Genomic DNA, 12,707 nt, shown 5'->3' with positions numbered 1-12,707 from the left:
CAAATGTCCCCTTCCCCTCCTGACTACAGAATAATGTGTTTGTGTAGTATATGATTACACCAGACAAGACTGTGAACACATGTGATTTACTCAATGATCCTATTCTGCTTCCTTTTAAAGATAAAGAATGCATTTAAGTCGATTGTGTATGAGACTGTGGTAATTCCTTAGAAGGCTTCATTCAAACAGAGAATAATATTACCTATTTTAAAACATTAAGAGCATGGCTATTTTCCTGGTCTTCATTTTCCTTCCAGACAACAACATTAATACTTTCATTTATTTTAGAAGAGACAAGTGTAACACGAGTGATTATTTTAAAATAGTTTCAATTTTTCTTTGTATAAGCAAGATAGCCCCATAAAACATTCACTTTTCAAAAACCTTTATATGCAAATAACTTACAAAAATCTGTGTAAGATAAAAGAAACAACTAAAACCAGACAGCCACCACCACCACAGACCCTAATAGCAGGCCAGATCAAGGTGCAGATCTCATGAAAACAAGCTGCTCACATTCCCAGAACCACAACCCCCTGGGGGTGGAATCTTGTCTTCTTTAACTCTCTGGGTGATAGAGCCCATAGGAATCACTCAAACTATGAAAATCCCAAAGCATGGTCACCTACAGGGAAATGAGACAGATACGACTTGAGCATAATTATTTTCCTGTAATAACAGTTAAAGAAAACAACCTTAAATAGTAAAAGTTGTGTGAGCTTCAACTTCAACAGGTAGATAATTGTGTTTGTTTTTACCAAACAGCATTTGTTAGCTTACCAAGGAGGAAAATATACAATGTATACTTGCCATTTTTTCTTTAAAATAATATTCTCTAGGGCACTCATATATAGTGATTATAGTTACACTTAACCAGACATAGTGTTCTTGTTATTTCACATGGTTTATTTCATTTAATCCTCACAATAACCTTATGAGGTAAGAACCAATTTTTTTTTTTTTTTTTTTTTTTTGAGACAGAGTCTCACTCTGTCGCCCAGGCTCGAGTGCAATGGCTGATCTCGGCTCACTGCAACCTCTGCCTCCCAGGTTCAAGCGATTCTCCTGCCTCAGCCTCCCAGCTACCTGGGATTACAGGCGCATGCCACCATGCCTGGCTAATTTTTGTATTTTTAGTGGAGACAGGGTTTCACCATGTTGGCCAGGCTAGTCTCAAACTCTTGACCTCAAGTGATCCACCTGCCTCAGCCTCCCAAAGTGCTGGGATTACAGACATGAGCCACCGCGCCTGGCCCCAAGAACCATCATTATTACTATTTTTCAAATAAAGAGCGAAGACACACGGAAGTTAAATTACTTGGCCAAGATCACACAACCAGAATTCAAAACCAAGTATCTTGTCTCCAGAGCTCTTACTTTTAATTTAGTGAAAGTAAATGTGAAATTGGATTTTTAACCCTGTTATAACACAGAACCATTCCTCCAAGACTGTAAATTCTGAGTTTCTTCCCCGTGAACTTCCACCTCTTTGACTCATTGTGACTGCCAAACTCTCAGTCCCTTCTAATTCATCTTCTGGTTTCACTTGCTTTCCTTTACAGCCTGGACTCTAGTCATTTCAATTATGCCCAAATCTCCTGCTCAGTCCTCACCAGCTAGAGCCAAACCAAAGTGGTCCCTTGTACCAGCAATCTCTGCCATCACTCTTCTTAGCAGGGATTCAATCAAGAAAAGTCATGCTGCTTCTTTTTAAGTGAGTTCACTACTGCTCAGCAATTCTTTCACTGACACTACACAGCATCTATAGCAGCAGTTCCGAAATTTTTCTAGGACTAAATCCCTGAATATACCCATCTATCCCTTTATAGATTACGTTACCATGGATTTATTTAAAATTCATCCAAAGTAGGGTTGCCAAATAAAATACAGGATGCCTAGTTAAATTTTAATTTACAATAATCAAGAAAAATTTTAGTTTAAAGTATGTCCCAAATATAGAAACACGTAAATAGTATTTAAGATAACAAAAAATACCAAATGTACTGAGCCAAATATTGCATGAGACATACTTAAATACTAAAAAAAAATTGTTCACCTAAAATTCAATTTTAACTGGGCATCTTGGATTTTAATTTGTTAAATTTAATCCAATCAAATTCCCTTCTTTCCATTCCCAGAAGTATCTTTTCTGTTTTCAAAGGTTAATTCTCTGAACTTTTATTTGTCTTTCTCCTTACTTCTCTTTCTTCCTCATTCTACATATTCCTTCTTTGTACTTTCAAGCATGTTCGAGTCATCTCTACTGTGTTTTGTTTTGAGACAGGGTCTTGCTTTGCTGCCTCCCATGCTGGAGGGCAATGGTGCAGTCATGGCTCACTGAAGCCTCAAATTCCTTGGCTCAAACAATCCTCCCGCCTCAGCCTTCCTAGTAGCTGGGACTACAAGCACGTGCCATCACACCTGGCTAATTTTAAATTTTTTTTGGAGAGACAGGGTCTCCCTATGTTGCCCAGACTGGTCTCAAACTCCTGGGCTCAAAGGACCCTCTCACCTTGGCTTCTCAAAGTGCTGGGATTATAAGCAAGAGCCACCACTCCTGGCCTCCTACTGTGGTATTAAGGGTCCCAATTCTTCATCCCTCTATGAATCCATGCCCTTTGCCATGTCACTTTGCAAGTTCTCTAAAGAGAAGAGTTCTGTTTCTCTGCTCCTTGAATACGCGCTTGGCCACATATATTGCTTTGGTCACTAGAATGAGGGAGAAGTGCCAGTGTCAGTTTGGAGTCCATGTGTTTGTGTCTGCACCCCCCCTTTTTTTTTTGAGAGAGTCTCACTCTGTCGCCCAGGCTGGAGTGCAGTGGTGCAAACAGGTTCAGGTGATTCTCCTGCCTCAGCCTCCCGAGTAGCTGGAACTACAGGCACGTGCCACCACACCCGGCTAAGTTTTGTATTTTTAGTAGAGACGGGGTTTTACCATGTTGGCCAGGCTGGTCTCGAACTCCTGACCTCAGGTGATCCACCTGCCTTGGCCTCCCAAAGTGCTGGGATTATAGGTGTGAGCCACCGCGCCCGGCCTCTGTTTGCCCTCTTCAACACTTCTTCCATCTTCATGAGAAAGATATGCCTAAGTGAGCTGGACAGTCGCAGAAGGAGGATGATAGGTAAGTGTCCAGCCTAGAGCAAAGCTCCCAGTACGTCTGCTGATGTATGAGCAAGCCCAGCTGGGTGGAGCCAACCCACAGACATGTGAGCTATAATAATAATTATTGTCTTAAGCCACTTTAGAGTGTTTGTTACACAGCAAAACCTAAATGATGCATCTACCCTGAAAAACCTCATCCTGACCATACTATTCTAATTCCCTTTGTTGTATTCCCAAACTGCTGCAAAAAGTATCAGTTTTTGCTTATATTCTTTTGCCATTTATTCTTATCTGTACCACTTCTCTTTTAATTGACACCAAAATTCTAATGGTCAGTCTTATAGCTTTGGCATGATCCTCATCCATGCTGGCCTCTGTACAGCACCTGACACTATAGGTCATTTCATACCACTGTTAAATTTCTCCCGCTTTTATTGTACTCCACTAGTTTTTATTTCTTTGATTGCTCCATTTACTTCAAGGGCTCATCTTCTCTCTTCCACTCTTCTGGGGAGTTTATTCATTCTCTCAAGAGTGACTGTTATATATCTGACTTACACATCTTTATTTCTACTCCTAATCTCTATTTCAAGCTCTAGTTCAGTTGGTCCTCAAACTGCAGTGTGCATCAGAATCGCTTGGATGGCTTCTTAATATTCAGATTGCTGGGGCCTGACTCCCAGTTTCCTATTCAGTAAGTCTGGGATAGGACCTGTTAATTTTCATTTTTAGTAAGTTCCCAGGTGATGCTGATTTTGGTGTTCCATATTTCCAACTCTCTAACAGTTTTCTCCTGGTTATCCATAGGTGCTTCAAATATCACATACAATGTCAATTAGGGTAGTTTTTGTTTCGTTTTGTGTTGTTTTTAATACTGTAACCACTAGTAACTAATGGTCTAACTAATGTGAAAGAAAGATTTATCAGGAAGCTCACTAAAGACTGCAGAACCATGTTCCAAATAAAAAGAGAACCAGAAACTAGACTACTTGACAGTAGGAGCATTACCCCTAAGTCTGAAGTAAACTGTTTCTTGTTTTTGAATCCCTCAGTTCAAAGGTCAATTCCAAATGCGAGTCACCTATCTATCCCTTAGTTGTACCAAGGGAGAGACAGAAAGGATTATGGTGGAAGTAGCCACCAAGGACTCCTCTTCTTTTCTTTTACATTGTCTTAGTGCAGGCCCTCTTAATTAAGCAGGTAGATTACTACGACAGCCTCTTAACTAGTTTTCTTGCCCCTAACATAACCTCCAATTCATTCTCCACATCATCTTCAGTTATCTCTTTAAGACACATGCCATTTTCTTCTTTGCCTTATCTGGTGCAGTATTCATGTCTTATCTTGTTTTAAGTAATAAATTGCTTTTCTCCATATACAAGTGGTTGCAATATTTTTGCCTTAGCTGGCACAAAAAATGGAAAAGCAGTTTGAGAGGGTAAGAAACACAGCCCATTGTAAACTGAGGATCTAATCACCTAGTAATCAGGCAAGAGTCAGAAGTAGAGTACCAAATTTTGGATAGAGACCCCTCAAGGAGCCTTTAAGATATCAATGTCTCTCACTAGACTGAAAACTCCCTCATGGCAAGGACCTAGTTCTCACTCTATCCCCAGCATCTAGCTCAGCACCTCACAAATAACAAGATTTAATGACATGAAGAAAGTCATCTCCAGACCCTCCCCTACTTTAAATTACTAGTTTACAGTCTCTGCCTGCGTATCGCCTCACCACCAAATCCTTTCTATATACCATTGCTAAATCAAGCCAATTATCATTTCATTTCCTGCTCAAAACCTTCTGACTGTCCTGTCCAATACATGCTTGCCAACTCTAAACTCTTCACCATTCAAAGCCTTCCAGAATTTGGTTCTAACCAATTTTTCTAAGCTTTCTTCTACTCCTCATTACACTGTCAAACAGTCCGGATAAATAAGGTTTAACATAACATTTTTTCTGTTCTTGTTGGTTCCAGTTTTTGTAATATCTGTCTTCCACGATGTCTCCCCTATCTTACCATCAAAATCTAGTTAAGATGCCACCTGTCAGTGACCTACCACTCTAGGTTATTGGTAACGTATCCTCATACCCTATGCTCCTTAATTACTTAAGGATCTACTTGGAGCTTTTGTTAATTACTGTCCTGTTCATATATATAACTTCTAGTAGTTGAACACATACTGTCTTAAATTATCATTATGTAGTTGTATTATTTGTCCTACCAGATTTTAAGAGACTTAAGAGCTTTCTGCCGCTAATCTTCTATATCCCCAGAAACTTCTGTAGTGCCTTACACGTAGCGTGCAATAAGTAAAATCTGTTAAAAAGATGAATAAATGGATGTTTATAATATAGCACTAGTGTTTGGGACTGGTCCCCTTGAGGTAGCCAGCCTGTGACTGTGCCAGGGATTTCTGAGCTGCTGAAATCAGAGGGTAATAAATCCTAGCAGCCTGGAACTGGATGGTGAGTCTAAATCAAAGATCATCAGGTTGAATGGGGATTCAAATGCCAGGAACAAGCATCAAGTGAAAAGGTCCAAAAGACAGAACCTGAGATAAAATGTAGAGCAAAGGGTATGGAATCAGGCAGAGACACAGTAAAGGCAACAGTAGTCATAACATATTGATGAGGATCTGGAATGGTGGACTTTGGAGGAGGGGCCGTGCAGTGCATTCATCAAGGTGAGTGGTTTGTTAGTAAAATAATCACCTAAAAATTGGAAGTTAGGTTGGCACCCAATGATCATCTCTAGCAAAGAAACACATACATGAAAATAAAAAATTTATAATAGCAAATGTAGAGAAATTAAATAGAACCTGCTTTGAGAGGTGGATTTCATTTGAGCTTCATTTTCTTGCTTCTGCCCTGTCACCTTAATTTGTTTCACACATTTGCACAAGTTCACATACAAGTTGTAATGTATTTTTTGATTCCTTTATATTATGGAAAAAGAAAAACATATTTTAAAAGAGATAATATCACAGCACCCAACATCAATACAAAAACTCAGAACTTATTTTTACTGTATTTTTTAGATTTTTAATCTTTCAGTGAAGCTGCAATAACAGTGCACATAACCACTGATTTTTCTACATGAACTGTTCACAGACTAGAAAATTCTGAGATTATTTTATAAAAGTTTAAAAATCCTTAAAAATGTTTAAAAAACCCTAATTATGAGAAGTACATATTCTGTTATCGAAAGTCCTAAAAAGTTTAATTCCTACAGCTACCTTGCCCTATAAAACATTTGTTTGCCTGTCAATCTGTGAGGTTGGATCCAGCAACTCTGTCCCACACAGCGTTTTCTTGTACTCATTAGTAGTAAGCATTGTGGCAAAGACTCATGTCCTCATGAAAAGGACAGCAAAATTCACTTTAAGTTCTACTGTACAGGTGCAATAGTCCTCTGAATAAATTGTAAAAATTAAAAAAAAATTTTTTTTTTTTGACACGATCTCACTCTGTTTCCCAGGCTGGGAGTGCAGTGGTGTGATCATGGCTCACTGCAGCCTTGATCTCCTGGGCTCAAGCAATCCTTCCACCTCAGCCTCCCTAGTGGCTGGGACCACAGGTGCACACCACCACACCTGGCTAGTTTTTTTATTATTTATGGAGATAGAGTCTCACTATGTTGTCCAGGCTGGTCTCAAACTCCTGGCTTCAAGGGTTTCTCCCACCTCAGCCTCCCAAAGTGCTGAGATTACAGATGTAAGCCACCATACCTGGCCGGAATTTTGTTATTTTGATTTAAATGCTGAATAAAGTAAGTTTTAAAGCCTATATTATTCTTCCTGATATAACTGACAGAAGGATAAGTTCTCGTATTAGGTTCTTTAAAAGTTAATATATTTGGTGGCAACACAGAAGAATAGGAAGATCGCTTACCAAGGAGGTAGGTAACCTGGATCTCACTTACTCTATGGGGTCTCAGGCAAGTGATTTACTTTCTCTGAGTCTCAATTTCTTCATTATAAAATCTAAAGACTTGGATTATTTCAATGGTCTTGACAGGAAGACTGCATTGGAATTGCCTGTGGGCATTCTGACTTGGTAGATATGAGAAGAAAGGGCCTAGATAAATGTATCTTTACAACATCTCATAAATGATTCTGATGCATATTACTGGTTAAGAACCAATGGTATAAATAATTTCTTGGGTTATTTGAAACTCTAAGAATCTACTTTTTACATCCAATCAATGAAATTTTAAAAACTCCTACCTTTCACTATTACATCATTCTTCTTGATGAATAAGTATATTTTAGGAAATAGAGAAGCTAAATTGTGAATAGTTTACAGTTATTGAGTGCTTAGCAGTCTAAGGTGTTAACTCATTTAATATATGTAATTCAATCTTCACAACAACACTAAGAGGTAGGTACCACTATTATTATCTGTTTATTACAGACAGGAAAAATGAGGCACAGAAAGTAATTTGCCCGTTATGGAGCAGGTAAGTAGGGAAATTGGGCTGCAGAGTTTAAACACCAGAATGCTCTACTATCATTCAATAAATGACCTATACATACCAATTAGCCCCATTACTATTCCTCACCCAAATAGTGCTGTTTTCCCTGCTACTACAGGGGAAAAAGGGGGCATGTTTTTAGAAAATCTTTGAGAGCAGAAGGGGGAAGCTGGGAAACTCAAGAATGAAAAAACTCAAGGGACCTGGGCCTAAGACCTCTGGCCCTGAATTACAACTAGAGACTACTTTGATTTACAAAAGCCTCTTTAAATAGGGTAACTATTTTTAAGAGTTATTTTCCTTCAGTTATCATTTCATCCCATGATGTCTAAGACATGCTCTTTTTGATTGAATAAATATTAATTTAAAAAATATTAGAAATGTACCTTATCAGATGAACTAGACCCAAAACTGTAAAGTAAAACAGGAAAGGATAAAAGCTACATCTAAGGGAATGATAATCAAATGATTCCGCCTATTGTTAATTTTGGGTATGCAAAGAATTATAATACCATACTTTGGCATAAGGTAGAAATTAACACATAACACGGTATAACCTTCCCTTCCCAACAGTATTAGATGGGCTGTCTACTTGGGTGATGAATTTACTTAGGATGAGGGCAGGAATTCAGGTGAAGGAGGAAGACTGTAAGCCAAGTGCCAGTCTTCAACATCTTTAATAAATTAAGTCTTGAAAGACTATGAATATGCTAAGTACAGGGGAGCAGATATTCTAGAATGAGGATCCTTCCCCTTTCTCTATGAGCTTTCAGTCTAAAAACATTTTATACAAATGCAGAAGTAAGCAGCCGCTTAAGAAAAATGAGTAGTGTTTTCCTTCATTCATAAAACTAATCTTTATACTGCTTTGCAGACTTGGCAAGAACCTCTGGTTCACATTTTCATCCTAAGGCTAGATTTTCCCTGCTAAAGAGGAATGGAGAATAAAATTACCAGCTAATTCAAGCAAGAAAAATATCAGCTCTTGTTCTCATTAATTTGTGAAAATAAATTACAACTAGATTGCCTCAGTTCTGATTTGAAAACATCTGGTGAGACCACTAGGTATAGTTTCTCACTACTTTTTTTTTTTTTTAAGTGTAAAAACACACATATACAAAGGTTTTTAAAAATAATCTTAAAAGAACAGAGTAGCATGCTATTTCCTGACAGGTTGACCTTTACACAAAGAATGTTCACTTTCAACAAACTGAAAATTACTCTTACTGATGGCTTTAGAATATCACTGTCTACCTCAGAAAGCGGAATGTTTTGTACAAGTCATAAATAAGTGGCTAGACGGACACTATCTGGTCATCAAATGATCAATGTAGAGGGCAGGGGGAAATTATTTCTGCAGTACCAACCATATCTGGTACTGTGCAAAGGGAAAAAGGAAACGGGCTGGGAATGGTGGTTCATGCCTATCATCCCAGCACTTTGGGAGGCCCAGCTGGGAGGATCCCTTGAGCCTAGGAGTTTAAGACCAGCCTGGGCAACACTGGGAGACTCCATCTCTACAAAAATAAAAAAATTGGTGGCGGGAGCCCATAGTCCCAGCTACTCAGGAGGCTGAGGCAGGAGAATGGCGTGAACCCAGGAGGCGGAGCTTGCAGTGAGCCGAGATTGCACTACTGCACTCCGCATGGGTGACAGAGCAAGAATCAGTCTCAAAAAAAAAAAAAAAAGAAAAAAAAAAAGTTTGCCAGGAGCAGTAGCACATGTCTGTGGCCCCAGTTACTTAGGAGGCTGAGGTGAGAGGACCGCTTAGGCGCAGGAGGTCAAGCCTGCGGTGAAGTGTGATTGCACCACTGCACTCCAGCCTGGGCAACAGAGCAAGACCCTGTCTTAAAAGAAAAAAGGAAATGTAGAATATGATACCTAATGTCAAGAAACTTACAGCTTATTGGTCAATTACATAATGCTGGAGTCCAGGACCATGTCTCACTCTTCAAAAAAAAAAAAAAAAAAAATTCAACCACATCGTTTAACATAGGATTTTATAAATATCAATGAGTTAATAAAAAGTTAACATAATACAAAAAGCTTAGAATTGAGCAATAAAATGCATGTTTAATATAGGCGACTGGGCCAGACACGGCGGCTCATGCCTGTAATCCCAGCACTTTGGGAGGCCGAGGCGGGCAGATCACCTGAGGTCAGGAATTTGAGACCACACTGGCCAAACATGGCAAAACCCCGTCTCTACTAAAAACACAAAAATTAGCTGGGTGTGGTGGTGGGCACCTATAATCCCAGCTATCTGGGAGGCTGAGGCAGGAGAATCGCTTGAACTCAGGAGGCAGAGGTTGTAGTGAGCCAAGATCGTGCAACTGCACTCTAGCCTGGGTGACAGAGTGAGACTCTGTCTCAAAAATAAATAAATAAATAAAAAATAAAAAAATAAAAAAATAAAATAAAATAAATAGGTGACTGAGTGAAGAGATAACAGTTAAGCTGATGTAATTATAATCTTTGAAACCTCTATTAACAATGAAAACACATGGACACAGGGAGGGGAACAACACACACCAGGGCCTGTTGGGCGGTGGGGGACAAGGGGAGGGAGAGCATTAGGACAAATACCTAATGCATGCGGGGCTTAATACCTAGATGATGGGTTGATAAGTGCAGCAAACCACCACGGCACATGTATACCTAAGTAACAAACCTGCACATTCTGCACATGTATCCCGGAACTTCAAGTAAAAAAAGCAAACAAACAACAAAAAAACCTCTATTAAAAAATCTTCTTCCTATTCAAATTTTATAATATTTTGAGTAAGTACTAACACAGGAAGGTCTCTACTCCTACTTACTGAAATCTTTAAGAAAGAAAAGAGTGGGTTAACTGGGCAAAAAGAGACAGGGAAAGGAAGAGCAAACCAGGCAGAATGAGTATCACATGCAATTCTCTCTTTTGTCTAGAAAGAACATGGCATGTACCAAGAACTGGTGATATCAAATAGTGAATTAGAAAGTAAGTTCCTTGAAAAATTCAGGATAGGATCCAAAATGGAGCAAAATTTTCAGCCTAAAAATGCTCAGTGTGATATACACGATAATGTAAAATTTGAACCATTCTGTTGTTGGCCAACAGTGGGAAAATGGTTAGGTAAATTATCATATGTCCACAACACAGCATATTTTGCAGCCATTAAAACAACGTATATGAAGAGTTTTAATTTACATGGAAAATGCTTGTTATAATGCAAGGTGAAAAAACTAGGACATTATTTTCTCTATGTAATATATTTACAGAAAAATTTTCTAAAACAGAATGGACTAGAATGTTAATCATGAATTCCACTGGGTGAGACTGAATGTTCTCTATTTTTCTTTATTGTCTTCCATATTTTCCATGCTATGCATTTAAAACTTTTAAAATTGGAAAAATACATTTTATTGAGAAAATGAAGAACTAGAAGGACTTATCCATATTTACACATCTGAGAATAAGTAGTCTTTTCTGGCCTCTGGAATGAGGATGTAAAATAGAGCAAAATCTAGGAGAATCCAGTGTCAATAACAAAGTTTTCTGTGTGTGTTTGCTTTTTGAGACAGGGTCTTGCTCTGTGGCCCAGGCTGGAGTGCAGTGGTGATCACAGCTCACTGCAGCTTCAACTTCCCAGGCTCCAGCAATCCTCCTGCCTCAGCCTCCTGAGTAGGCGGGACTACAGGCATACATCACCACGCCTGGCTAATTTTTTGTAGAGACAAGGTCTCACTATGTTGCCCAAGCTGGTCTCAAACTTCTGGGCTCAAGCAATAATCTCACCTTGGTCTTCCAAAGTACTGGGATTACAGGCATGAGCCACCCTGCCCAGTCTCAGTAAAAAGCTTTTTAGTGGGAGTTTTTCTGGAATGTGATTTACACTGTGAATATTAAAATGCAATAAACTTTGGGGCCAGGGGAAACTACCCTGAGATATGTTGATCCAAATAGATACCTTGCTTCTGAGATTTTGCATCTTAATTATTTAAATTTGGAATTTTATCTATCCTTACTCTATGTGTGTTTGGTCTCCTCCTGCCTATCTATAACATAATCCATTGGAAATGCTCCAATATCAATTCTGGATATGTAATTTAAATGAGGGTCCTGGAAAGCTCAGGCATCAGTTCTAATATTACTCTATTCTGAAAGTTTCTTTTATTTTTTGTTCCTCAAACATCATCTTTAATTTATAGGCTATCGATTCCTTCCTTAAGATTATTACTGCTAATTTATGGAAGTGGAAGAGTTGTTTCAGAAAAGTTTTTCTTCTCTGAGTAACTGAGTAAATTAATTGCTTAAAATGAATAGAGAGATCTCTGTTCAAGAAATTCACCTCTCACCACACGATAAATCTGACTTTGGTTTAAAAAGAAAGAAAGAAAATATGTCTTTTGGCCAAGAATTATTGTATTATTATTCATTTAGGCAATAAATATTTATGTGCCTACCTTGTACCCAGGAAGGTTCTATGGAGAAATTGCAGAAACCTGCATAAAGCCTTTTCGGACTTTGTATAGTTGATGTAATTGCCTTCAAAGTTTGCCATACTTACTTAGGCCTTCCAAATGCCTGCGAAAGGGAATGAGTTTCTTTTCCACCATGATTTCATAAAGGCAAGAGACTGCAAGAAGGGCTGGGTAAAAATTTACTTTAAACTAGGCCAGGGTTTTTCAACACCTGCACTATTGACACTTTGGACCGGATAATTCTTTGTGTTGTAGGGGCTGCCCTATGCATTGTAAGATGTGATAATCAAAAATGCCTCCAGATATTTTGCCAAATGTCCCCTAGGGAGGCAAAAATCACCCTGGTTGAGGAACACTGGACTAAATGATTCAGACATTTGACCCTACAGTAGTTAAGAAAACTGAGTTATCTGAAAGTGAAGGAAAGAAAAGGGATGACACAAAGAATAATTTAGCTTGAGGCTGGGCGCCATGGCTCACACCTGTAATCCCAGCACTTTGGGAAGCCAAGGCAGGTGGATCACTTGAGCTCAGGAGTTCGAGACCAGCCTGGGCAATATAGTGAAACTCTGTTTCCAAAAAAATACGAAAATTAGCTGAGTGTAGAGGTGCATGCCTATAGTCCCAGCTACTCAGGAGGCTGAGGTGGGAGGATTGCTTGAGCCT

At 38.9% G+C, this 12,707-nt stretch overlaps 1 long non-coding RNA gene and 1 pseudogene across 1 annotated transcript in view; one reads left to right on the top strand and one right to left on the bottom strand.

Moving 5' to 3' along the window:
• Positions 1–12,707, bottom strand: part of LOC115834447 — a 97,462-nt gene that overhangs the window by 76,781 nt on the left and 7,974 nt on the right. The window lies entirely within an intron of this gene.
• Positions 6,810–8,970, top strand: LOC101177939 (annotated as a pseudogene).

This window comes from Nomascus leucogenys, chromosome 3 (assembly GCF_006542625.1).
Source record: "Nomascus leucogenys isolate Asia chromosome 3, Asia_NLE_v1, whole genome shotgun sequence".
Classification (NCBI taxonomy): domain Eukaryota; kingdom Metazoa; phylum Chordata; class Mammalia; order Primates; family Hylobatidae; genus Nomascus; species Nomascus leucogenys.
The sequence above is the reverse complement of the archived record's forward strand: the minus strand, read 5'-3'. Positions and strand labels throughout refer to the sequence as shown.